The sequence below is a fragment of the Mus musculus genome, chromosome 11 (genome assembly GCF_000001635.26).
Source record: "Mus musculus strain C57BL/6J chromosome 11, GRCm38.p6 C57BL/6J".
NCBI lineage: Eukaryota > Metazoa > Chordata > Mammalia > Rodentia > Muridae > Mus > Mus musculus.
In genome coordinates, this window is record NC_000077.6 from 93,256,104 (window position 1) to 93,282,653 (window position 26,550).

General features: G+C 39.6%; 1 protein-coding gene across 5 annotated transcripts in view; it reads left to right on the forward strand.

Annotated features, from left to right (window-relative positions):
• The window catches only part of Car10 (carbonic anhydrase 10), a 504,947-nt gene that overhangs the window by 159,299 nt on the left and 319,098 nt on the right, over positions 1-26,550 (forward strand). The window lies entirely within an intron of this gene.

Consider the following 26,550-nt stretch of genomic DNA (forward strand, 5'->3'; position numbering starts at 1 on the left):
GATTTTAAGTCTAAGCAGCTAGTTATGGTTGTTTCTGTCCTAATTAGTTCTATCATTTTTAGTTTAATGAAGGCTTTTGTGACCAAGACATTATAGTCAAGCTTTGCAAAGACTTTATCCCAGTACACAGTGGAATGCATTTTCAGGGTAGAGAATATATACATACAAACACATATATAATAGGTCAAGTCTATTAATTTCATATGTACATATAAATTATATATTATATGTATAAATATTTAATACTAATGTGTTGTTCGTGTATATTTTAAATGAGCACATAGGCCATGGTATTCCCATGGAGGTTGACGAGCCCTTGTGGGAGTCAGTTCTGTTCTCTCACTGTGGGTTCTTGGGAATCGCATGCAGGCCACCCATCAGGCAGCAACTGTTTCACCCCCTGAAGCCATTTCACTGTCCAAGTCCATTAATCATCTTGTTAATTTGCTTTTTTTTCATCCCTTGCATTATATTTTTTCATTCAAATTTAAGAAAGTGTATGAAAAATTTGAGCATTTTTTTTCTTTATTCTCCCTAAAAACTCACCTGTGTCTTTGTCCTTTTGCTGCAGGTATTTCAGTGTTGAATAATTTGGTACATGAAGATTGAAAGGAGTCATAGTTCTAATCTTGCTTTTACCTATGAATTATCTTCTGCTTGAGTTTAGTGGGTTGTTTGTTTGTTTGTTTGTTTGTTCGTTTCCATCTGCTCACATTTAGCTCATTTGTCTTTTTATATTGGGACATTTTAATATTTTCTTTGTTTCTTGCAGAGTATGTTTTCCCATAATGATGGTTCATGAGAAGTGTTTGTAGAATTATAGGCAGGCAGATAGACAGGGATTTCATGAAACTGGTGGTCTTATAGAGTCACAATCTATCAATAGTTAAAGAGTTGTATGGGGTAGAAGGATAAATTGAAGGGTAAAGGTACCAAGCTTGACAATCTGAGTTCAGTCTCCAGACCTCACATGGTGGAAAGAACTACCATACAGTCTTGACCTCTGACCGCCACATGTGTTCCATGCACATGCGCAAATGCACACACATGGGCAAACTTGTGCACAGGGCAGATGTAAACAAAAGAGTTTAAGACTTGCAGAATAAGAGTAATTGGGGGGGTACTCACTGAAACACAACAGATGTAATAGTCAAACTAATTAATGTCCGCCATCATATAGAAGCTTGAGTTGGGAATATTGACCGAGGAGAATAAAGTCAGGTAACCTTCACCAAGGCAATGGAAGGGATCATTCACCAAGTTGTCTGGCAACCTTCCCGTTAGCTGGCAGTGGCACAGCTGTTCTCTTTATTCGTTGTTAAAACATCGTGTAAAAGTTACATTTTCTGTTGGGAGAGTGGGTAGCAGCATTGCACTGCTCAGTAGCTAAACTGGCTTGTAGCTGGGGCTTTGTTTGCCAGAATTTTATCTAAGTATAGTATAGTATTCTTCTAGTGTTTGATGTATAGCCACAGGCAGTGTCTTGGTCTCATCTTGCTTGTGCATAAGATTTCAAGTCGATAAAAAGCAAACACGTAAAAGGTGAAATATGTGTACAGTCACTGGCAGAAAACTAACATAGCTGGGAACCGTGTTGCCAGAGTTCTTCAAGTAAAGTCTATTATCATTTTCCAGGGACAAGGAGGAGGCATATTATTAACTGCAGATAATTTATTGTGATTTTCATGGTGCTTTTGATACTGCAGGGTATTTTGCAAGGAATCAATGAAAGCAATCAAAAGGACTGACATGAGAGAGATGCTATGCATTACTCTCCCATTTATGTATAAAAGAGAAACACACAGTATCCATAATGACGGGGAATACACTGTTATGGGTGTCTCCGAATGGAATACAGACTGAAGAGTGTACAGCCTTGCCCATGCCTTGGGAGCTTATAGGAATATCAAACAACGAGTGATCTGGACATTTAGTTTCACCATGGATAAGTGGCACACTCTATTAAGGAAAACCAAATATAAAGTATAAAATGCAAAAGACTTTGGTATGAGAGAATTAGAAAAACAATCTATTGTTGCCCATTGCAAAATTGAGAATCCATTCAAAGGTGTGAAACCAGACTAAGGCAGAGTTAAAGGCAGTGTTACTGTGGAAGACAACTCAGGCACCAAACAGGAAACTTTGCTTCAAACAAAGCTGAAAGTACTTTATAGAATGTCTTTTGGTTGTATTTATCGAAAACATTTTATACAATATATTTTAATGTATTTCCCCTCCCTCAAGTTCTTTCCAGATTCTCCTATTTCTCCATTTTCCTACCCACTCAATGTTATGTTCTATCTCACTTTCTTTTCCAAAGGAAATACCCACCAAAAAGCCCACAAAATAAAACAAACAAAAGCCCACAAAATCAAAAATTAAAACACAGTGAGCAAAGAACTAATAAGACAAAACTGCCAAAAAACAAAGCAAAATGAAATGGAAGCTTGCCCACCTGAGTGCCCTACCACACAGTGATGGGGTTCATTCTGCCCTTAAGTGTGCTTTTAGAAGAACTGAAATCCCACTGGAGAAAATAGATTCTCCACTTATCACTAGGTATCAATTTCAGATAGCTTCTTTGTTAGGAGTGGGAATTTGTGTCCAACACCCCTTCTTGAGGCTGGGACTGTCTGACTTGACAGTTTAGGGCTTACAAATGGTTTCACAGTTTCTGTGATTCATATGTATGCCATTCCTATTATGTCCAGAAGACACTGGTTCCTTGAAGTCATCCATCACCTCTGACTCTTGCCATCTGTCCATCTCTTCTTCATAACTCCCTGAGCCTTGAGGGGAGGGATTTGATGACGACATCACACTTAGTACTAAGTGCTCCAAAGTGTCTCACTCTCTGCACATTGTCCTGTTGTGGGTCTCTGTGTTAATTTCCATCTATCACAGTAAAAATCTTTAATGTGGGCTGAGTGAGGTATAGATCTATGGGTATTAAGAGTATGTCATTCGGAGTCACTTTACATTGTTATATCAGCAATATGATAGTAGTGGGCTTCCACTTAGGCCCATGATCTATCTGGTCTCAAGTTCTTGGCGACTTGAGCAGTGGAGTGGGCCTTAAATTTAAAAAGAAAAAAAATTAAAATGGCTGATGGTTACATGCATAATATTTGTGCCACTATTGTAACACTATACCTTGTGGGCATATTACTATTGTGGGCCACAACATTTGTAACTGTGTATATTTATGATTATTTTTCTTATTCAGTAATGTGTGCAGTCCCTTCCAGTACCATGAACACTAGTCAGTACGTCAGTACAGATAAAGTGTCTACCTAGGCAGCAGCTCAAGGTCTCTGTGTTTGATGACAAAAGAAAGTCATGTCCTCAGCAAAAGAGCCTTATCATCAGGTTGTAGGAAGAAAGCAACCAGTTCATCAGAGAAGCTTAAGCCCTAGGTATTTTCATGAAGTTGACACTGAATCACATTGTAGGGATCTCCAAATCTATGTTTCACTCAGTTCACCAATTCTTCACAGGCAGTTATTTGGCAGTTATTACGAGCCAGGCCAGAAGCATGAAGAGTAATACTACAAATTAAGCCATCTCGATAGTTTCCAGTCATTTGGAAAAAAATGAGTAAAATGGACATATCACTTTAGGATAACTAAAGAAGGCAAGGTAAGCTACTGGGAAAAAGATAGGGCACTGCAGGTATGTGAAAAGAATGGAGCTTAAATCCACAGGGTGGAAAAGGGAGAGCATTCCAAACAGAGGCACATGCAGAAAGGAGAATGATGGATGTAGATCAGCACACTGAGTTCAGAGTTAACTTTCCACTTGTTGATTAAATGAGGTAAAATTTGAAGACCAAAACCAGACAGGTTCTTCCACTTTCTCTAACTTACTGCTCTGTCATTGGAGGTTGGGATGAATCTACATATTGAGCTTCCTTCCATGGGTAACTCATAGACACCTTTCAGTCATCAGAGATCTTATTGGAACACAGACCATCTGCATAAGCCTCAATTACACAAGTTAAGTCACCAAGAAACCAAATACACCATGGGGGTTTATGTTAAAGTATTTCCTAATCCCCTGCTGCAGTGTCCACCCTACAAGACGGTGATGCCTAGTAGGCATGCTGGCAAATTTGAAGCACTAACCATCTCTGAAGACACCATACCTATTGTAGGCATGATATTATTTGCTGTTCATCAAACTACCAAAGTCCTCACTTTGAAAGAAGAGGGAGAAAATTCTAAGAACTTTTATTACCCGAAATAACTTATAAGTTAAGAATCCATGCTGAGGAATTGAGTTCCACATCTGCAATTTCTTTGATCTCTAATCTAGAATGAGAATTTTTCCAAAGGTGTCTTGAGTTCCTAATACTTTTATATAATATGTTCAGGTCAGCTGCGAAAAATCTTAGGGTGAAAAATAAACCTATAAATTCAGCTTGTGTTCTGATATGATCTTATTCCTTTAAAATTGTTTTTATTTGTGTGTGTGTGTGTGTGTGTGTGTGTGTGTGTGTGTGTACACTGGTGTCTACAAGCTATTGGTGTTCAGGTACCTGCCAAAGCTAAAAGAGAGTTTCAGATCTCCTGGAGCTGAAATCAGAGGTGACTATGAGCCATGCAGTATCAATGCTGAGAAGTGAACTCAGGTTCTCTAGAAGAACAGCAAGCACTCTTAAACCCTGAGCCATCTCTCTGTTCCTTAGATTTATTCCTTATTAACATTTAAGGGAGAGCATTAGTCTTAAAATGTATCATCATACTGATCAGGTCAATTCCATCATAGTCTCGGCAGCAGGAAAGAAAAGAAACTCACTGTCTGGGGCAGGCAGAAGGAAACATCAGCTTTTATTACAAATTGCAAATATAGCCATAAAAAACAAATGGAGGTAAAAATGTATTTACACAAAAAGGCATCTACATTAACTATAAAGTTCAGTGAATGTTCACATACACACACACATGTATGAATACATTCATATATATATATGTATATATATATATATGTATATCACATATATATATAATGTGATACACACCATCAATTATTTAGGGAATACTTTGTCCCTCAAAAATGTATAATTTGTTCCCTTCCAGGTCATCACCCCTTCTAGAGGTAAATAAAGCTATTGTCTTTTCATTATAAATTTGTTTTGTCTCTTCAATACCTCCATACAATGGAGTCTCTAAGGATCCATCTTCACCTTTTAGTTGGTTTCTCTTCTTCCTCCTCTTCCTCATTATTTCTCTACTGAATTTTTCCATGGTCATTGAAGGTGAAAAAAATATTAATACTTCATGCTAAATATTTCAATTTTTACCTCTTAGTTTGGAACATCATTTTCAGGAACATACAATGTTTACAACAGGAGTTTTCTTTTGTTGCTTAAATAATTTGTGCTTCATCGCAATAAATTTAATTTGCCTGTAGAGGAGCTTATGCCTTTTAATAATTGGACCTCTAATTTCAGAGACTCCTCTGAGTAGTCTTCACATCACAGTCCTCTCTATGTTGCTAACAGTAGTGATGGACACTCTCATGTCTTCTCTATAACCCTGTACTTTAACCATTCTCCAAATATCATACCCTTCATATGATTTATGTATCACATTTTTCTATTATTTTTGTTCCATTTTATTTCCTAGAAATTAAGAATCTATATATTTTATACCTACAAGACTATAAGGTATATAATAAAATAATTTTATTTAGAAGTATTTTTTTGACCATCAATGTCAGACATATGAGTAAGTCTTAAAAATAAATAGAATCACACTTGTGTTGGTGAAATAAAGAAAGTTCATTAAAATTAAGAAATCTTCACAAAATTTGCACTTTTATTTTTTATAATTTTTAGGAAGAATATGTAGCATTCTTTTAATTCATACTACATCATAATGAGTTGCTAAAATAGGTCTCAAGTACACTTTTATTCTGTGTATAAAAGTGTATAAGTATAGCTTTTATCTACAGGGATACAAACTTTATATGCCCCAGTACAGGGGAACACCAAGGCCAAGAAGTGGGAGTAAGTAGGTAGGGGAGCAGGGCAGGGGGCGGGTATAGGAAACTTTTGGGATAGCATTTGAAATGTAAATAAAGAAAATATCTAATAAAATAAAAAAAAATTCCCAAAGTAAATTTGACAAAAGATAGGATTATTTATAAAAAAAAAAATGAAAAAAAAAAACAGAAAAAAAAGCCAATTGGTTTAAACTGTGGTTGTTTAACAAATATATTCCAATTGCCATATCCCTTTATGAAAAGGATATCTATTATTACTGTGTTATCTGCATTGATGTAAATTAAATTACTAAATTGCTCTATTTAAAAAAACAAAACAAAAAACAAACAAACAAACAAAAAACAAAAAAAAAACCCAGAGATATTGCATCAAGGACTCTTTGTAAAGTGGTAGAAGGAGAAAATCCGAAATTATGTCAAATACTTTTAAAGAGCTGAAACATTGAGACAGTCTCTGTTTTTACCACTATTGAAAGATAACTAGAGTACCTTTCACTCTCATGCCAGCACTATCTGGAAAGCAAATCCTGCTAAGAAGGGGAAATTTCTCATAGCTACAGTCAGATGGATCCTTCCCCCAGAAAATGTTGACTCTTTCTCCTGCAAGAAGAAAAGGCTAGTTTCTCTAAAGAGTCTTTCTAAATTAGTGCTTTGTATGTCACAGACTGATCCAGTTTTGACTCCTCATGCTCGAGGACAGATTCACATATAATCTCCCTGAGCATTCTGTGCCCTTCTGGGATGAAATTTCGCAGTAGAAGTATGATACGATCTTTGGCTCCTAAGCTTATGCAGATAATGAATACAATGTTAGCCTTTATGGATATGGAACTGTAAGCTCACAGCTGCCTATGAAAAAGGTTCATGCACATTTTGGAATGGTTTTCTAGACCCTTCTTATTGTCTTGAGGTTGTTAAACTCATTATTAACCAAAGGTTAATGTACGTCCTTAGATCTAAGTCCTTAGATACTATATTATTTATGGAAATTGTCTAACAGTGTTGAAAAGCTGACCTAGAATTCCCATCTGAAATGCAAACCTACTAATAAATGAATGCCAGGGTCCCTGAGGCTTCCTGGTCAGCCAGGCTAACCTCATAGGCAAGTCTCAGCTTCTGCGAAGGATGCTGCCTCAAAAAAGAAAAGAAGAGAGAGCATTTAAGGAAGGCACCAAATGTTGACCTCTGGCCTCACCTGTACTTGCACACACACACACACACACACGCATATGTACACATGAACACATACAGACATACACATGCACATAAAGAAGAAATGTTACTTTATTTTTAAGAACATTAGTGGGCTTGAGATCAACTGAATAAAGAAAACTGAATACTTTCTAGAAGGGTTTAGCAGCATCAAAGGCCAAGGAATGCCAAAAATCACACCATACAAAAGACCCCACTGGATAGATTTAAGGTGTGTGGGAGGGTGTCATATACGAAGGGCTGACTCTGAGCTGGAATGGAAAGGGTATGTATACAGAGAGAATAAATGACCCTTGGTGGCAGTAGGCATGTGTCTCCTTTGACAGCTGGTGGTGACATGGCCACAGCGAGCTGTGTCTCTGATGGCTGACTGGGGGAGCACCTGGTACTGGAATGTGGGCAGTTCTCAGTTTACTTTCAGAGTAAGACTTAAAAGAATTTCTGAGGAATTTCCTGCAGTCATTTAAGAATGGCTGGGGAATTCATTCTTCAACTTCACTGTTAACTGAGAATAACATCCAACTTCTGACCTTCCTGTCTTTAGTGACCAAATCATAGGTGTGTGTGCCACCTTTCCTAGTAATGTCTATTGTTGGGTTTGGATGGAAGCCAACAAAACTCACTTCATTTATGGAAGCTTAAAAAGGAAGCTTAACTTTCTGAGAACTCGAGGAGGTGGCCAGTTTGGGGTATGAAACTCCTGGAAGGAAGACTGCACATTTTTATAAGATGGGAACACAAAGCAAGGGGGATCGGGTAGACTTACATTGACCACTCATATTTTGACAGAAGCTGTTAAACAAGGAAGTTAACATTGGTGACTGGGCCTTATCTGGGTCACCTGGTTTCAGGGTTCTTGAGTCAGCTTTGCAGCCAGGTTCCCTCCTGGACTCTGCCCTGGGATTTTAGAGTGATAAAGGAAGAAAGGTATGGGCAAGGGACACTTAGCCAATTAAGTCAAAACAGCAGACACATTTGCAACTTGTGTGCCTTAGTTTAGACAACGGGATAATGGCATATTTCCTCTTACATCCTTTACTGGTTAACAGACAAACATGAAACATCTGAAGAAGTGGGATAGAAGTTGGGTTTCTGGGGCCTGGGAACATGTACTCAGTTTTGATCCTGCTAGCAAGGTGGAACTCAGTCTTGAAATGGCTGAACCACCTCCTAGCACCATCCCACTCTTGGTGAGCTACTATGTCAAAGCTTCTCATTTGCACAAATACTGTAGTGCCTTGGCATGAGAGTAGGGACACAGCTAAATCACCAGGGGGGAAATAGAATCAGCTTTTCCTCTGTGTAAACTACACAGAATAAAGTTTAAAGCATGCTAAAGGAATGGTTACTAGTTCAGATTGTTGGCTTCCCATTTTTCTTCCTTATACATATGGAAAAATTAAAGCTGATATAAATAAAATACTTCTTTTAATTTGTAGAGTATACCCCTCCCCTTCCTCGAGAAAAAGCCTTTTGGAGTAGTTCACTTTGATTTTGATATGTATTTTCAATCCGCACTCCCATAAGATTAAGTTGAAGAATAAGACTTTGTAGATATCATAAAAGGATATTTGAGAAGATTGTTCTTTGATGGAATTTAAATGAAGTAAAGACTTAGCCTGGGTAGCTTGGAATTGGACAAGTTTTCAGCCAGCCTTGCACAGTCTCCTTTTTAATTAAAGAGTCTATAAAGTTTCTATTTGTAGAACAAAATCTGCATTGGCCTGAAGTATGCCTTCCATCTCTCTCCTTTCTACTTGTCAGCTGGCTATTTGTGAGTTCCTATTATTCTGCAAACTGCCTGCACCTTCTTATGCTTTGTGGCTGCTCTGAAGTCAGTACACACAGTCCCTTCTATTACCTCTCCACAGTGGGAGACTAGGGTAAAGAAGGGACCCAAAAGGTAGTTTGTCAAAGCATAGCATTTTTATTCAAATTGCTTGCTCTCTTCCTCCCCCTCCCTTCTTTCTTTGTATTTATTTTGTTGTGACTTCTGTTGTAACAAGGCCTTATGCACATCACACCTTGACTTCCCATGAAGTAACCTAGGATGGCCTTGAACTCATGATCCTTCTGCCTCTACCTCTCAAGTGCCTGGATACTGGTGTGCATTATCTCACCTAGTGTACATTATTTCACCTGGTTTAAGCAGTGCTTGGGACTGACCCCTGCAAACTAAGCACAGACTCTACCCACTGAGCTACATCCCAGCTCATTTCCTGTTCAAACTATTTCCCTCTGTATGTTAGTTTCTGTTAGTTTTCTAACTCATAATGTTCACACACACACACACACCGACTGCCTTCAAATATGCTTTTATTTCTTTTAAGTGTAGCTGTATTAAACAATGGAGATTCCATCTGCTGGGACACAGGAAGTATTCAATAAATATCCATCTGAGAAGAAAACATGCATAACTGAGTTCCAATAGGAATGGAGCTCTTTCTTAGAGCTCGCCTATCTACTTCTGTTCTATATGCTCTCTGCAGACTAGGAAAGACACTTTGTAGGACATTGCTCTCTTCTAAAACATGTAAATTGTTACACATTTCAAAATTTAAACTGATCCCAAATTATGAGCAACTGCAAAGCTGACTGCAGTGTAGTGGAAAGCAGTCTCCAATTCTTAGCGTCCATATTCCACCTCTCAGCTTATACAGTACTATAACTTGAGGTCAGTCCTGTATAGAGATGAGTAGGTATTTAGAACAGGAATAACATGTTTATTTGAGACACCATCACATATGTAAAATATTATACATATCTTTCTCATGGGAGGTAAGAGGTAGGCATATATTTGAATATATGGCTCTGATGTGTGAACACTTGGTCCCCATCTGGTGGTGCAGTTTAGAAAGGCTGTAGAACCTTTAAAGGGTAGAGTCTTTTTAGAGGAAATGGAGTCATATCTTGCCACTGATCTCTCTCTCTCTCTCTCTCTCTCTCTCTCTCTCTCCCTCTCTCTCTCTCTCTCTCTCTCTCTCTCTCTCTCTCTCTCTCTCTCTCTCTCGCGGCACACTTGCGTGCGCTTTTAGAATGATATACTCTGCCACACAATCCTCACCAAAGCAGACTCAGTACCAGAAATGTAAGCTAAATAAACTTTTCTTTTCCTTTTTTCTTTCTTTTCTTTTCTTTTCTTTTCTTTTCTTTTCTTTTCTTCCCTTTCTATCTATTTTTTGTTTTTCTCAAGATAAAGTTTCTCTATGTAGCCTTGGCTGTCCTGGAACTCACTCTGCAGGCCAGACTGGTCTTGAACTCAAGAGATCCATCTTCTTCTGCCTCCCAAGTGCTGGCATCAAAGGTGTGTGCTACCATCACCCAGCTTAAACTTCTTTTCCATATGTTTCCCAGTCTTAGGTGTTTCTTCATAGTAAAAGAAAATGGGCTCATGTGTGTGGTATATAGTTCTGTCAGTCAGTTTTGATACATCCATAGTCACAAAACTACCATCAAGATTATATAAAACAACCCACTCACAATCTCCTGATCCCCTAACACCTCCCCTTTGTGTGAATAATTAGCACCTAACTGCTAACATTTGACAACTGCCTGTCTATTTCTATGTGTTACATATTCCACAGAGTCGTAAAGATAAAACTACATGATATAAACCTTTTCATTCTGGCGAACCTCAAATGCATAATTTATCTCCAATTTATCCACGGAGCTGCATGTGACAGTTTAATCCCATCACTGCAAACAAACAACAGGTGCCTCTTTGCCACAGCTCAGGAGGTAGAGCGTAAGTCTGCTTCCTGTATAATTTTGATTCAAGCTCTGCTCAGTTGGGACTCTCAGACATAGAGAGACGCTCCTCTCTACCTCTCTACCTTGTTCTCCATGATGTCTCTTCTTTCAGTCCCCAAGGGCTCCCATTCCCAATTCGGTTCTCTTATGACTTGACTTACCTTGAGGGAAAACTATGGGGGGGGGAGAATATATAAATGGGGGTGTTCACACATATGCTCCACTGTCCTAAGGATTCTGTTTTCTGATGTTTTATTAAGAAAGAACTCATTTTCAACTTTTCAAGTGTATTGTCTGCTCTTTGTGCATGTTGGAGGATGGAGCTGCTGGAGGTAGGTCAAGATTTCCCTCCAGTCTTCGTCTCATAAAATCTTCCTGGTCCTCTATGGAGGAAACAAAATATGTTTCTCTTAAGGATTTCCCCTGCCTGTACCTGGTGAGAATATATGGGATTTTGAGGTTTCTGGAATCTAAGTTAAGAAACTAGGAAGAAAAGAGAAAATATCAATAAACCTAGTACCACTAAAGACCCAGCCTGCCTCCATCTTAGGCATTTTATAAAAATTTACTATAAAAGCCATTTTATAGTAAAGACCTGCTAGGTTCATTCCTGTCTGATTAAACTTCTGTTTCTCAAGGACTGGGTTAGGCTCCACCTGTAACCTTAACTCCAATATTTCTGTACTGCCTGTTCCAGGAATGGCAATCATATCTTTGTTTCGAAAAGTTAATAACTATCTTGCAACTTTACCTTTATTTCAAAAAAGGTTGCTATGACTACATTGCAACCATGTCTTTGTTTCAAGAGGTCACTATGAGTAAATTGTTACGCTTATGTTCTGTTCCTGTAAACCCACCTGTTTTGCCAGCCAAATCTCCCATGTGGAAACCCCTACCCCTGAGCTATTAAAACCTTGTCTTCCACATATCCAATGTTGACCTCTCAAACCCCACCTTAGGGGGCAGCAGTCAGTGTACTGAATAACAAAAGCTTGCTTTGATTAATTCAGTCATGATGTTAAGGGTCAATGGTCTTCTTCCTCCCATCTTCAGATTGACACATACTGCTTGCATTGCCTATTTTTATTTCCTTTCCAAATGCATCTATTATTATTTGCTCTCCTGAGTCCTTAATTGACTCTTCACATTTCATTGGTGATCTCTAGGAAGTGAAAGGCGGTTACACTTACTCTTTTATAACCCAAACTGGAGCCAAGCTAAGTGAACTGGTATGTTTCTTTTGATTGACACTCGCATTCCTTCCTTCTCTTATTCACTTCCATGTGGTTATCTGTTTGTATGCTGCTTGGCCTCTGTATCACACCATGATACAGTGTTCAAATAGGTTTGAAATTTAAAATAACTCCTCGGCAGGGTGTCTCAATCAACTATGTTTGTCTTTTTATATAAATGACATAGGAAAGTGGGTCAAAGAAACCTTTACCTAAAGAATGCCATTTATAATTCAAGCAATACAGTGAGCCATAAAGTTAAGAAAATCATAATTCCGATTTAAATTCTACATCTGGCATCCTTCTCTTTCCTTTTCAGCTTTCTCTCCTGGGCATGCTTTTGCGCAGTTTACTCACCGTAATAAAAGCAAACATATCACCTGGTTCTATCTAGATCAGTTAAGAGTCTGACAGAGAACTGCCTGCTTTCAACTCAACTTGTGAAAGAGATTAATGAGGAATATTTTCACACACCCACTCAAATGGGCAAGGTTTGGTATCTTTCCCAATGAACTGAACCTAAGACCCCTTAGTAGAGCCAAGCAAATCAATGGCAGTGGGAGGAGAAGGAACACGGAGAAGAAGGATGAACAACATGGAAATGGCGAGGAAAGGCAGGAGGGAGAAGAAAGGGAGGAGGGAGAGGAAATGGAGGAGGGAGAGAAAATGGAGGAGAGAGAGAAAAGGGAGGAGGGAGAAGAAAGGGAGGAGGGAGAAAAAAGGGAGGAGGGAGAAGACAGGGAGGAGGGAGAGGAAATGGAGGAGGGAGAGAAAATGGAGGAGAGAGAGAAAAGGGAGGAGGGAGAAGAAAGGGAGGAGGGAGAAGAAAGGGAGGAGGGAGAAGACAGGGAGGAGGGAGAGGAAATGGAGGAGGGAGAAGAAAGGGAGGAGGGAGAAGAAAGGGAGGAGGGAGAAGAAAGGGAGGAGGGAGGGGATAGAGAGGAAGGAGGGGATAGAGAGGAAGGAGAGGCAAGGGAATGAGGACAAGGAAAAGGAGGGAAAGGAAGGACTAGGGTTTTGGAGGAGAGAATAGAAAGAAACATAGAGGGAGATAAAGAGAGAAGGGAGAGGGCAAAGTAGAAGGAGGAGGGAGAATGAAGCACACTATTTTAAATAGAATCAAACTTATATTCACTTGAGGCAATTGTCCTACCAGAATATGCTGATGGCTGTAATTCCTAATGCTATGTGTCCTGCTATATGTCCTTCACAACTGTTCCTAAGCACATCACTTACCAAACTCATGAATCCACACTGAACACTTACTGTGTAGGTGTGCTTTGCAGGTACTGAGGGGAATACAAAGATGAATTACCGGAGTCCCTGTCTTCTAAGAGGAGAGGGCACACATGTACAATTTATGAGGTTCTTTGTCAGACCTCACTGAGTGTTGTATTTTATCCAGGCAGAAAAATCCTTCTCTGGGAAACTGGGCTGATCCACCCTTGGAGGACAGTGACAGATTTTTTTTTTTTGGACAGTTCATGTTTTAGGTGAACTTTAAGGATTTGTTAGTTTGGAGACAAGAGAAGAATGGAGGGAGTGCCATTCAAAGCAGCAGCCTGAAGAAAGCTTGGGAATGTGTAGCATGCTTGGGGAGCTGAATATATGTCAGTGTAGCACACATGTATGTGGGGAAATCCATTTTTGCTTTGTCTTGAACTGACTTATTAATTTGGCATGCTGTGATGTGGGCAATGGTAGAATCAATGAAACTATAGCAACTGGACTCCAAAGATGCACAATTGTTGGATTCTCTTGAAAACAATGAACTTGGTACCACTTGATGCCTCCGCTCATATGCCTCTTCTGTGCAAATGCACTTACTATTTCATGTTTCCACACTCAGTCCAATATTCTTTCTAGGAATGAGAGCTAGCTCTCTGTTTCTGTCTCCATCTCCATCTCTATCTGTCTCTATCTCCCTCTCCTTCTTGCTCTCCGTCTCCTTCTCCTTCTCCCCTCATGCCCCCACCACCATCACCATGGCTATTGAAGAAACAGCAAGCAGCATCTAAAGAGGAGCCACACTTCCCTCCATGTTGCACCATCATGCCTGTGAGAATATATACTTCCCTAATATACAGCAAGAAAATGATTTTAATTGAAAGTGTGCCAGTAAAGGCTGAGGGAACTAAGTTGGTACAAGGCATCTCGTATCTGGTCTGAACCCTTATAATAACACTCACACATGCTTTTCAATTTGTATAAAATCATTAAGAAATAAAAGCCTAGGTTCTACTTTAATTAGCTTACAAAAGAGTCAAGCTGGGCTATTTTCTTCTATTCTGCAGAAATCTTTATACACACAGTTAAAAACTGCTCGGGGGAAAAATAACCATGTCTTGTGCCGCCTGGGTTTGTTTATTTAAGAGTTTATTACTTCAAGGACAGATTAGAGCAACCTGGACCATGGCTGGATACAGAAGAATGGGGATTTGGAGAGATAAACTTCCCTTTGGACTTAATTTTACCCCTTTATGTAACAGCATGAGCAGCATCTCCTGCCTCCATTCTTAAGATCTGAAAGAGTTCAGCAGAGGTTTAGGGGACCCACGTGACATGTGTATTTCTCCCAAAACAGGCTGGCTTGTTTCCCTCTGCTTTTGGTGTGGATCTTAAAAAGAAAAACACCCTCTACTTCCTTACAGGTCTAAAAACTGTTTTAAAGGTTTTTGCTGAACAAGAAGGAGCTGTACATCTCCCATCACAACTGAAGATATTACTTTGATGTCTCCATAATTGTTTCCCTGAGGGCCTATCTGGTGCTGGGGTGGCACCACTTCTGCTTCCTGATTTTGTTGATAAGTATAGTGTCACCCTGTGCATTGTTGCATGGTTCTCTTTGGCCATGCAAAGAGAGAGAGAGAGAGAGAGAGAGAGAGAGAGAGAGAGAGAGAGAGAGAGAGAGAGAGAGGAGAGGGAGAGAGAGAGAGAGAGAGAGAGAGAGAGAGAGAGAGAAAGTCTGAAATGTCTGGCAACTAAAGATATATTCACTCAGTCAAACATTACACATAAGAGATGATGAATGAACTTGGTCTATGAGAACACAGGCACAATGCTGAACAAATGATCAGACTATGCACAGCTGGTTGATCCATAGAGAAACATATCATACCCTGGCTAAGACGGGGGGCATGACTGAGAAAGTGTGCAGCCAATGGCATGTTAGAGGAGCAGGAAGTACAGAAAAGCCAAGAAGTTATATAGACAGGAAAGGAGCAGGGTAGGAAGCTGATTTCCCTAAAAGTACCTCAAAGCCAAGCCAGTGAGAATGCACCGCCGTCACGGAAATAGCAAGGGCCTCCAGGAGTGATGAGCATCCAACCTGTTCAGCGCTGTGGAGAAAGTTTGTGATAAATGGCCGCGAAGGAACACGTCTGCATGCGAGGAGGTGCAAAAGATCAAAAATGACTCAGAGGACAGGAAGATTTAGGAGTAGTAAGACAAGCTTCTTTTTCAACATTTTTCTTGCTTCCCTTACCGTCTTTTTTTTTTCCTCTTTATTCTTTTCAAGACCAAGACTTTCCCTACAGCTTTCAGTTCCCTTATGAAGCCCATCAAAAACTCCACCCAGGAGCCAGGCTATTTTTAAAAATGAGATGCACTGGATTCTATAGAGAGGTCATCAGTAATAGGGCCTCCAACTCCCTATCTCTTTTGTGATTCTTGACGGCCAGAAACGAAGCATACATTATCTTTTACACAGACTCCCTGGAAGGTACGGATGCTCTCTCCTCTGGTGCTGTAATGGGGTCTCTATAGAAAGACACCTCATTCGGCAACCCACGACCTCTTTTCATCCCCGTTCACAGAAGCGACTCTGCTTGCCACAGGCACCAGGGCTTCCAATGTAATGATTTTGAATAATGCTGTGCACAGTATTATGCTCTTCTGCAGTCTCTCTCCTGCATTTTTAATGACCTTCCTAGCCCTCAGAGAAAGGGGGATGAACACGTCTGGTCAGGACATTTTTCCAGCTGGTCATTCTCTGATTGAATCAGTGCCAGATCCTGCAAGCCATCTGAATGCTGGATTGAAGTCAGGCTATCTGGGTTTTTAACTCTCTCTGGGACCTAAAGCCTTAGATTTCTTATCTGTAAAGCAAGGGGCATTATTTAGAAATCCTCTAAGCCCATTCAAATCCTCTGCTTTTGTGGCTGTGTGACTCCCTGGGGTCTGAAGATGAACTGTCTTCATTTGTTCATATTTTATGACCATCTGTTGAGTGCACAGTAGCGGATGCCTCAAGTACTTGGAGAAGCTTAGGGAAAGATGGTTGGCTTGAGAGAGTCTCCCAAGAGAGACACAGAAAAAAAAATCTCTGAACTTAAGCTTGTTTTAGTTGATTTTACTTGCTGTAAGAATGCAGGAAAGGGCACTGGAATTTGAACCCAAACTTGAGATAGTTCACAAGTTTTATCAGCAGAGCTGGAATACTTAGTTAACAGTCACTCGTCCTAGGGTCCAAGTCTCTTTTCCTGTCCAAAGCCTTTAAAGGGAGCAGATGAGGGTAGATCTGTTAACACTTTATAGGATGGAAGCTCTGAGCCCATGTAATATTTATGACTACTAACATCAGTTGAGCTTCATAATTCAAATGGTCTTAGAGTGTAGACCAGGTGCCAGGTACCATGGCTGACACTTAAATTTCCAAGGATTGCAGTCTCTAATATTCAGGTGGTGGTGTTTCTTTTAGAGGATTTTGTACAACTAGTTGATAAAGACATGGTTCATCAACTTGGAGTTGAGGTTCCCATATGAGTCTTAGCTACTAGTTTCCTGCAAATTCAATTTGGGGATAGGAGGGAGCTAAAAGTAGCAGGATGTGCTTACAGAGCATCAACAAGAGCACAGCCATGCACGCCCATGTGATAGGTCTGCTCTCAGTCCTACTCTGCAACTTGGCCTGGATGAGTCATTTTATTTGACTCTAGAAGATAATGGAGATCTGTAGTAGATGTACTCCTAGCATCTTCTTGAGACTGTGTTTGTCAACTTTTACCATGAGTTATATATTGAAGTGTGTTCCTCTCCCAAATTTTACATGTGGCGTCTTTATTCTCTAAGACTAACGAAAATGGTCTTATTTAGAAATAGTAGCTATAACTAGGTATGCTCAAATGGCGTGATAGAAGAGTTGGGTGGATTTCTAATCCAGCACATGTTTTCTTTATAAACGAAGAATTTAATACCATGTAAAAGTGAGAACAGACTGGCTTGGGGATGGTGCGTGGAAAAAATACGAGGAAAATCAGCAACTGCAAGCAAATGACTAGAAGCTAAGAAAGAACATAGAACAGATGCTCCTTCAGCATCCTTAGAGAAAACCAACCCAGTTGCTAGCTCGACTTCGGCCAGCCTCCAGGACAGTGGAAAGTAAATTCCATTTGTTTTAGCCTCCCTTCCTGTAGCAGTTGTTAAGGCAGTCCTAAAAAAACAAATGCAACCCTAGGATGTGTACCACTACTGTCAGAGGGAAAAGAAAAATGCAGCTCACATGAAAAACAAACCACAAAAACAAACAAACAAACAAACAAAAAAGAACAATATTTTATTTGCTTCTTTCTTTATACAAGTAGTCCATTCTGATTGCTACAGAAAGAGGAACTCCATCTTAATGGTGTTGGCAATGAATTCGTTCTCCTTCCCAAAGACTGTTTGACTAGCACAATGTTTTGACTTACAGCTTGAGAAACTTAACACTTCATGAAAAAAAAAATCTTACTCACGCCGCTATATATAGCCAGTGCTGAGCACAGCATTTGAGAACAGAGCCACTAGCACGTGGAAGTCACTGTTTGCAGACTCCCTCCTCGATTTGAGTCATTGGTTTCTCACCACTCAGCTCTCACCCCTCCTGAGGCAGCCTCAGCAGCTTCCAAGCAGCTTGCCTTGAAGATCATGTTCTATTTAGGATAGTAGTGACTCTGTAGAGAAAGAAACCCCAGGCAGGAGAAAAATGATACGGGCTATCAGAAAGTTAAGTGTGGGACATGTTTAGTAGAAAACAAAGACAAACATAAATAAATAAAATTTAACTCATATGTGTTCCTGATTTTAAAAGGTAAATTTGTTTTTTATTAGACAATCTACTATAAGGGACATTGTTACTAAAGAAAAGACAATTATTCAGTCTGATTTTGGCAGTTAAACCTTAGAAGTTAGAAGTTAATTAGATGATGAAACATTGTGTGCAAATTAAGTGACTGAGTTGAGAAACTTGGGTTTGGTTTTCTTCTGTTCTGCATAGAGAAAAAGGGGATGAGCCAAACCTTTGCTTTCTTGGGCAGTTTTTAATCTTCCTTATTGGGGGAAGAAGGGGATGTGGGAACATTTAGGCAGAAATTAGATGAAAGAAACATCTCTAAATTCAAAGTTTACACCCAAAGGTGAACTAATGAGGTCTTTTCTGTGACTGCTTCCACTGCTGAGGAAGCTGTTATTACAAAATAAGATCATCTGATGCTAACCTATTTCTTGTGATTTGAAAATAATCAGAATTCTACATTAGATGAAATTTGTCTAAGTTTGTCTGGAACTTAGTAAAATCAGATGGAAAAAAAATGGTATAGCTTGTCCCCTAAGCTAGTATTCTAGTTTGCTTTCTTTTGGTGTGATAAACACGGAGACCAGAAAAAGCATCCATTTTATCTTATTGCTTATAGTCCATCGCTGAGGGAAGTCAGGGAAGGAACTCAAAGAACTGAAGTATGGGAGCCATGGAGGAATGATGCTTAATGGCTTGCTCTGTTTCTTTTTTTATCCCCCCTGAAACTCCCTGCCCAGGGATGGCACTGCCCACAGTGGTATGGGGCCCTCTCTCATCAACCATAAATCAAGAAAATGTTATAAAGGCTTGCCCAAAGCCAATCTGATGGAGGCAATTCCTCAACTGATCCTCTTTCTTTCCAGGTTACTCCAACCTGTGTTAGGTTGACAAACAAACCAACCAGTCCAGAAAGTAACTTGAAAGTGAAATATTCAAAACTCTGCATAGGGGCCCAGATGGAAATTATTATTCATCTAGGTATCTGGAATCTACTTGAGTGCCTATGGGTGCTATATTATATGCTGAGACCCAAGGATATAATTGTGAGCAACAGCAGATGATAAATGTCTACCATCAGGGATTTTATAGTTAAAAGGAACAGATGGCTGGCTCAAAGTATCTGAGGACAGCTTATGAAGAGTTATTTGCAAAAAGGTAGGCATAGCTTAAGAGGAAGAAACAGGGATGGGAGAGGGCTCTGACCTCCCCAAAGTAGGGATATACTTCTCCAGGGAAGAAACAGATACCACCACCACAACCCACCCCTGCCAAAGAAAACCCTACTGGACTGAGTATAGAAAGATTCTCAACAAGAGGTCTGGCCTGGGAAGTGAAAAAAACAAACCCCTATCCCTACCTAAGTATGTTTGGTGGATAGTTCCTGGTAGAATAAGCTCCCAAGGTCTCTCTCCTTTCATTATCTACTACCTTGATGTGACCTGTTACCATCTAGTACCTCCTGTGCAACCAAATACAATTAGACAATTTGGGATCCCAGTAGATGTATTTGATTGTCAGCCTCCTAGACAATAGGGAGGAAGAGTATGTATGTGCAGATTAAATGGTGACTCCAAATATGTGTGTTCTGCAGAATAGGGAGGATGAAAAACATAGGGCGTCCAGGAAGGTCATCTGAGAAAGTGTTATTCAAGCAAAGCTCTGGAGTATGTGAAGATGTGAACTAAGTTGTTAGCTAATAGAGAAGTATTCTGACCGTTAGGTAAAGCATACTTGACTAAGAGAAGGACCAGTAAGGAGGTCTATGTGGTCAAATTAAACAACACAGGGTATTGTTTGTTATTGAGTATCTTTGAAAAGGTAAAAAACGTGCTTAAGTAAATTTTGAATAAATGTATGTACAAAGGGACTCAATACTATCATTTCTTCCTCATTGATTACATCACACTGTGCAAATTTTTATAGCCACTGCCTTTAAGAAATACGTGACAGATTGCAGAGGGGCAACGAAGCTCTCTTAGTTCAATGCCCAAGATTATACACCAAGATTAGCCCAAAGCCATTGAACATCAGCCTAGTTTATATCACTGTCGACCCTGCTCAATGCTTGCTTCCCTAATTATCTTCATCTCTTACTTTATAATGAACTTGAGATCAGCTGCCTTAATGAGGAATTCTGGTTTAGCTTCTGCACTACATGAACATCCTCTGCATGTAGACTCTTGAGCACATTCTGATGCCAACCTCGTGGCCTGGGTCTCAGAAGCTCACCCTCAAAGGTCTACAAGGAATTTCTAACAAAGGAACCCAATATGTAGAAACTGCAAGTATATGGGCAGATATTCAAACACTGTCTTTTTCTGGCAGGTATTTACAGCTTGATTGAAGGCAGAGACAGAGTTAAAATTAATTCATGAATGGGCTTGAAAATAGAAGTGTGGGTGAGGCAATAATTAAAGGTTTTGTTAATTCTTCACAGCTGTGGACTTCAATGTGAGTTGGGGTTTAGGTATATTTAGCTAAAAGGATAACATTTTTAAATATGATGCTATGCATGCATTTGAATCACACATATTATATAAGGGTTTGAGGATGAGAAAAAAAATCAAAAGTGGGTCTTAATTGGAAAACAACTAAGAAATACTATTAAATTGCATATTTAATATGAATTAATTAAGCAATAAATTTATTAAAATAAACTACAGCAGTTATTATAGCCCCAGATAAATACTGAGCATAAGAATTATCCTACTTTGATAACATATATTAAGATGTATGAACTACTTTCGTGAGTAATAAAATTTCTTGGTAGAATCACAGAAAAAGGTTTTTCCTGTATACTAACAATCTAGTTTCTTTTTCTCTAGTTATAAAATAAATATCTACTACTTATATATATTTTAAAGCTCCTATTTTTAGCTCTTAATGTATCCTGGACATCCTCCAGAACTGTGATTTCTCTCTCTCTCTCTCTCTCTCTCTCTCTCTCTCTCTCTCACACACACACACACACACACACACACACAAATTCAGATTAACCATACATTTTCAGTGTTTTCCAAAATAAACATAACATCAACAATGTAGTCAAAACCTCTGCGTCTCTATTGTAAGTAATAAATTTTATCAGTTGGGGACTAGTCAGGAAAGTGGAAACCTTGCAATTATTTCAACTGAGATAATTTAATATAAAATAATTGTTTAATCAGACTCAGAAAGTCAAAGGATAAAAATAAAACTGCTCTTCCAAAACAAAGAAAATTACACTGGTATATCATGAGAGTAGCAATGAGCAGAAACAGCTAACATGCCCCCCAAAAGCAAAAGAAACTAGAAAAGCATCAGCTTGAACAAGACTCCAGATAATGGGGAGTCAGGCCTCTGGGGAGTGTCTGACTCTGGCGCCTCCATGTGGCTGTGATGAGTCTGGTTTGGAGTATGTGGGTGGGACCAAGAGCTGCTCCAGCTAGTAAGGATGCCTACCCACTGTTCAGGTGATGCCCACAGAAGCAGAAAGCCTGTGGTAGGAGCTGGTCCTTTACCTGTGTATCAGTGTTCTGGGGTGCTTTTATATTTCCCTGTAGGCAGAGTGTGTGGACAGAGCCCAAGGAGAAAAGTGATGCTCACTGCGTTGTCAGCAGTGAAGTTCCAAGGTATATAAATGCAAGCTGTGGTGGTTTGTATAGGTGTATTCCCCCATAGACTCACATGTTTGAATGCTCAGCCCATGGGAAGTGGCATTATTAGGAGGTATGGCCTTGTTGGAGGAAGCATGTCACTGTGGGAGTGGGCTTTCATATCCTATGCTCAAATTCTGCCCAGTGTGGAAGAGACCCTCTCTCTAGTTGCCTGCAGAAGACAGTCTCCTTCTGGCTGGCTTTGGATCAAGATGTAGAAATCTTGGCTCCTCCAGCCCTATGCCCGACTGCATGCTGCCATGCTTCCCTCCATGATGATAATAAACTGAACCTCTGAAACTGCAAGTCATCCCCAATTAAATGTTTGCCTTTATAAGAGTTGCCTTGGTCATGGTGTCTCTTCACAGCAATAAAAACCAAACTGAGACACAGGTCTAGCTCAGCCTCCTGGATCTTTTTTTTTTTCCTTGAAAATCTAAAGGATAATAGCTGTAATAATAACCATGTGCTTGAAGATGACTCTGCTTGTTCTACACCAGAGGGCCATTGCTGAATTTAGGTATATGTGCTGGGTCTAATCGCATCCCTCCTTGCCTTCTACTGTAAATTTCCTACACTCCCAATATCTCTGAACTGTTTCACCTCCTAGGAACAGAACCTTGGAAGTAGACATGGTCACAACTGGATTTGTAAACATTTTAATGTTCTCCAGGGAGGCTTGTGCTATCACAACTGCTTGATGGACCCTCCTGTGATTACCAAATATGCTGTGTACACTGTGGCCTCAACAAATGATGTTGCTGAGAGAAAAAAAAAAAACAGGAATTAATCAGTGCCAAAGAGATGAGTGCTTCACCTATGTGCAACAAAACTCTGCATTGTTAAAGCTTGTCGTGCTCAATCGTACCCTCCTTCCAAAAGGACCCCTGTCTCACATTAAGAATTCAGACTATAATGTCATATTAAGTGAAGTTAAACATCTGCCTGTTTGCTGGGAGAATAATTTCCCTGAGTATAATGTGCCTTTACAATCGAGTAGGAATATTTACACAGTACTAATATAGTCTGCAAAGAGACCCACAAGGTCATGTCTACACTGACAGGAACATATGCTCTGTTTGCAAACCACAGGTAGGTGAGCTTCAGTTGGATTTTATAAGGCTCTTCCACTCCCTGTTTGGGAGCAGTTTGGGTTGCTTCCAGTCTCTCACCACTACACAAAGAAATGTGGTTCAGGAAGTATAGACAAAGTCTTTGCTTATTTTTTTTCCACATGAGGATGTATATCAAAGTTAAGATTTTTTTTATTATAACAAATGTCCAGAGGCTTCTATGAAATGAGGTGGAGGCTATATATAAAATGCTTAACTACATTTGAAAGGAAAAGGGGAGGATCTCATTTTGACACATTAAAAACATTAATCATTTTCATGTTTTTACTATTTTTATTTCACTTATCAATATTTTACTTTTTTATTTTCATGTGTGTGTGAGAGAGATCCATGAATCATGAATGCATATTGGCCTGCATGTTGGTGTGGAGACCCACATTTGATGTCAGGAATCTCCCTTTGTTGCTCTTCCACTTTATTATCAGGGCAGGGCCTCTCAATCAAACCCGGAGCTCACTCACCACTTCTATATCTCATCTACACAGCCAGCTTGCTCTGCCTTCTCAGCCTAGAATTAAAGGAGGGATATCACACCCATTTAACATTTCATGGGGGTTCTGAGGATTTTAACTCAGGCCCCCATACATGCATGAAAACTGCTTTAACCAATGAGCTATTTTCCCGGACCTCATTATTTTTTTTCTTTCAGTAAAGAAAGGTGAATTGTTTTGATGAAAAAGAACTATAGAAGAGCAATTATATGTAAATATGAATAGGGGAGACCCATCTGTGGAGCACTGCTACTCACTCAGTTTGGTTTCAGAACTCGTGGAAATTATTGGCTTCTCATTCATTCATCAGATGATAGATATGCCACCTTTGTCACATTGACTTATGAAGAATAAGAAGACGTCAAAACATGATTACTGTAAGATGTACCATGAGACATGGCATATGGTACAACATTTCTACCCTCAAGAGCAAGTAGGATCAGGTAGCTGGTAGTCCAGGTCACAGGCAACAGCATACAGTAAGAAGATAGCATAATAAGGCATAAAGAGACATTGAAGAAAATTCTCCAAGGAAGCAATACTGGATTCTGTCCTAGGAGAATGGGTGAGATTCTAGTGAGAAGGTACAAGAACATGGGCATTAAAAAAAAAAGGAAACCCAGAATACACTGGAAATAGCAGATCTATCCTTCATCTGGAGACCAAGGATATGAAGGATTGTAGGAGAGATGCCCCAGAAGTAGATTGTTGCCAGATAGGACCAGGGCCTGGAGAGCCAAACCAACCAAAGGCACCATTGTCCCCATAGCAATGAGGAGCCACTGGAAGGTCTCAGTCTCCAGAGATGCTAAAAGTATCAGATCCGTAGGTAGAAGCAGTCAGAACTGGTGCTAAGAAAGGAAAGCAGAAACCATACGCTGTAAGAACTCTAATTAGGTGTTTCCATTAAACTCAATAGAAGGTTAAAAGACGCACTTGCAGAATAGAGAAGCTGAAGAGAATGCATTCTTTGAGCTGCTGGTCCTAAGTGCTGTCTGTCCTGTCCTAGGACACATTTATCTTGATGTCTTCAGGCTGGAGACACAGTCAGCTGGCCTTTCTTGAGTTGGTGACCTGTTAGTTCTTCTCATCATATGCTCTTTATTTTCTTAATTCTCTCTACTTAGCCAATTTTGACTTAGGCATTTCTTTATTTTTTACCTTCTCTGTTATCATTTTATTATTTACTATCACTGGCAAAAAGTATATTCATGCTATATAATAGGATATTTTGATACATGTATTTTAATACATACTAATTTGGTGTGCTGAAAAGACAAAATCTACTCTCAGCAATTTTTCAAGTATATAATGCATTCCCTTTAACTTTAGTTCCCACATTGCACAGTTAGATCTCCAGCTCCTCCCTCTCTAAAATTTGTTGTCCTCTGTGTTAGTGACTTTTTATAAAGTGTTTCTTGCAGTTTTCCTCTTAACCTAGGTAGCTCCCAAATAATTGAGGCTGAACTATTATATTTATTTAATAAGCTTTAAGGGCACAACAACTAAGCAGTATTACTCTATTTTCATACTCTAATCTGGATACCTCCTAGTCAAAATCCCAGAGATATTTTCATTTTAATACTGATTTTCTTTCTGTGCTCCACATATTTTCTCATGGTGTTTCCTAGACTCCCAACCCCGTTGGGAATCCCCACTTTATCTCTCTTCTTCCCCATCCCCTGGCTGAGAGGAAGTCCAGTCCTCTTCTCTCCTGTGCTCAGTTGTTGGTTGATAAGCATCTTTATTGACCAATTGGGGAATAGTTGGGGAGCAATGTTTTTCAATCAGATATGGGGGCACAGAAATCAGCATTTGACTAATAGAAGGATAATCTTTACAAAGTTCATAATAACATTATGCCTATACCTATGACTATTGCACACACCTGTCACCAACTCATGTGAACCATCACTCTGCTTTCTTACTATGAGTTCAGCTATGTGACATTAAACATATAGGTCAGGTCAGATAATGCAGTATATATCATTCTATATTCAGACTACTTCACTGAACAGAACATTCTCTAGGATTATCACTGTTGTCCCAAATGGCAGAATCTCCTGCCATCTTTTTAAAGATAGTTTGGAAGTAATCTTCAGCTGGCTTTAATTTCTGGTCTAACACGTTTCAAACATGTCACTATCTTTCCTGTGAGTGTGTGTATACATATGTCTGACCACAGAGTCCTGTAAGTAGTTTAGATTTTGTGATGGCAAAGCATGTAATCTCTGTATAAGGAAGGAACTTTAAGGGGACAAAATGGAAATTCAACCCACACGGTAAGGAAATGTGGAAAAGGAAACTTACCTAGAAGGCAGGTGAAAGGTATAGAAAACCAATTTAGTCTCCCCTCAACATTTTGGAGAATTCTAGCTGCACTAAGTGGGTTTTTTTTTTCCTTCGTATCTTTTGACAACAGTCCCAGGAAGTGAGATTGCTAATCCCTGTGTTAAATGGCAGAACTAATTGGTGAGGGGAGAGATGCAGCAACTCAGCTTAGAGGAGCTTAACTCCCACCTTCAAAGGTCCCAGAAGCCATAATTTAAGAGCCTCAGTTCCACCGTCTTCTGTGTCAGCCCAGAGAGAGACCACATTTGCTCATGCAGAATCCAACACTAGAGGACAGAGTCAGGTGTGTGTCATCAGTTCTTCTTTTTCTTCAAAGGCAAAGGAAGGCCTAGGGTGGGTGTCTCAGCAGGGACAGGCACTGCTTCTTTCCTAGAGCCATGAATCCCCAGGCAGCTAATAGTCTGGGCCCCAGGACTCAAGATTTCCTGACACACAAAATGCAGCTTCTTTTAAACATCAATCATCTTTGGGTTTTCATTGAGATTGGAGTAGATTCCTTAGCCAATTAGGATAAAAATCAGCCAATTTAATAAATCCCTATTAATTTCTCATGACCAAGGGCAAGGATGAAAGAGAATTCTTCTTCTCGGTGTAGTGAGACTTCCCATGTCTCCTCTTTGCCAATTGCTCAATATGACTGCTCATATTTCTCTCCTTTCTTAGAAAGGTAAGTTATTCACCTACATT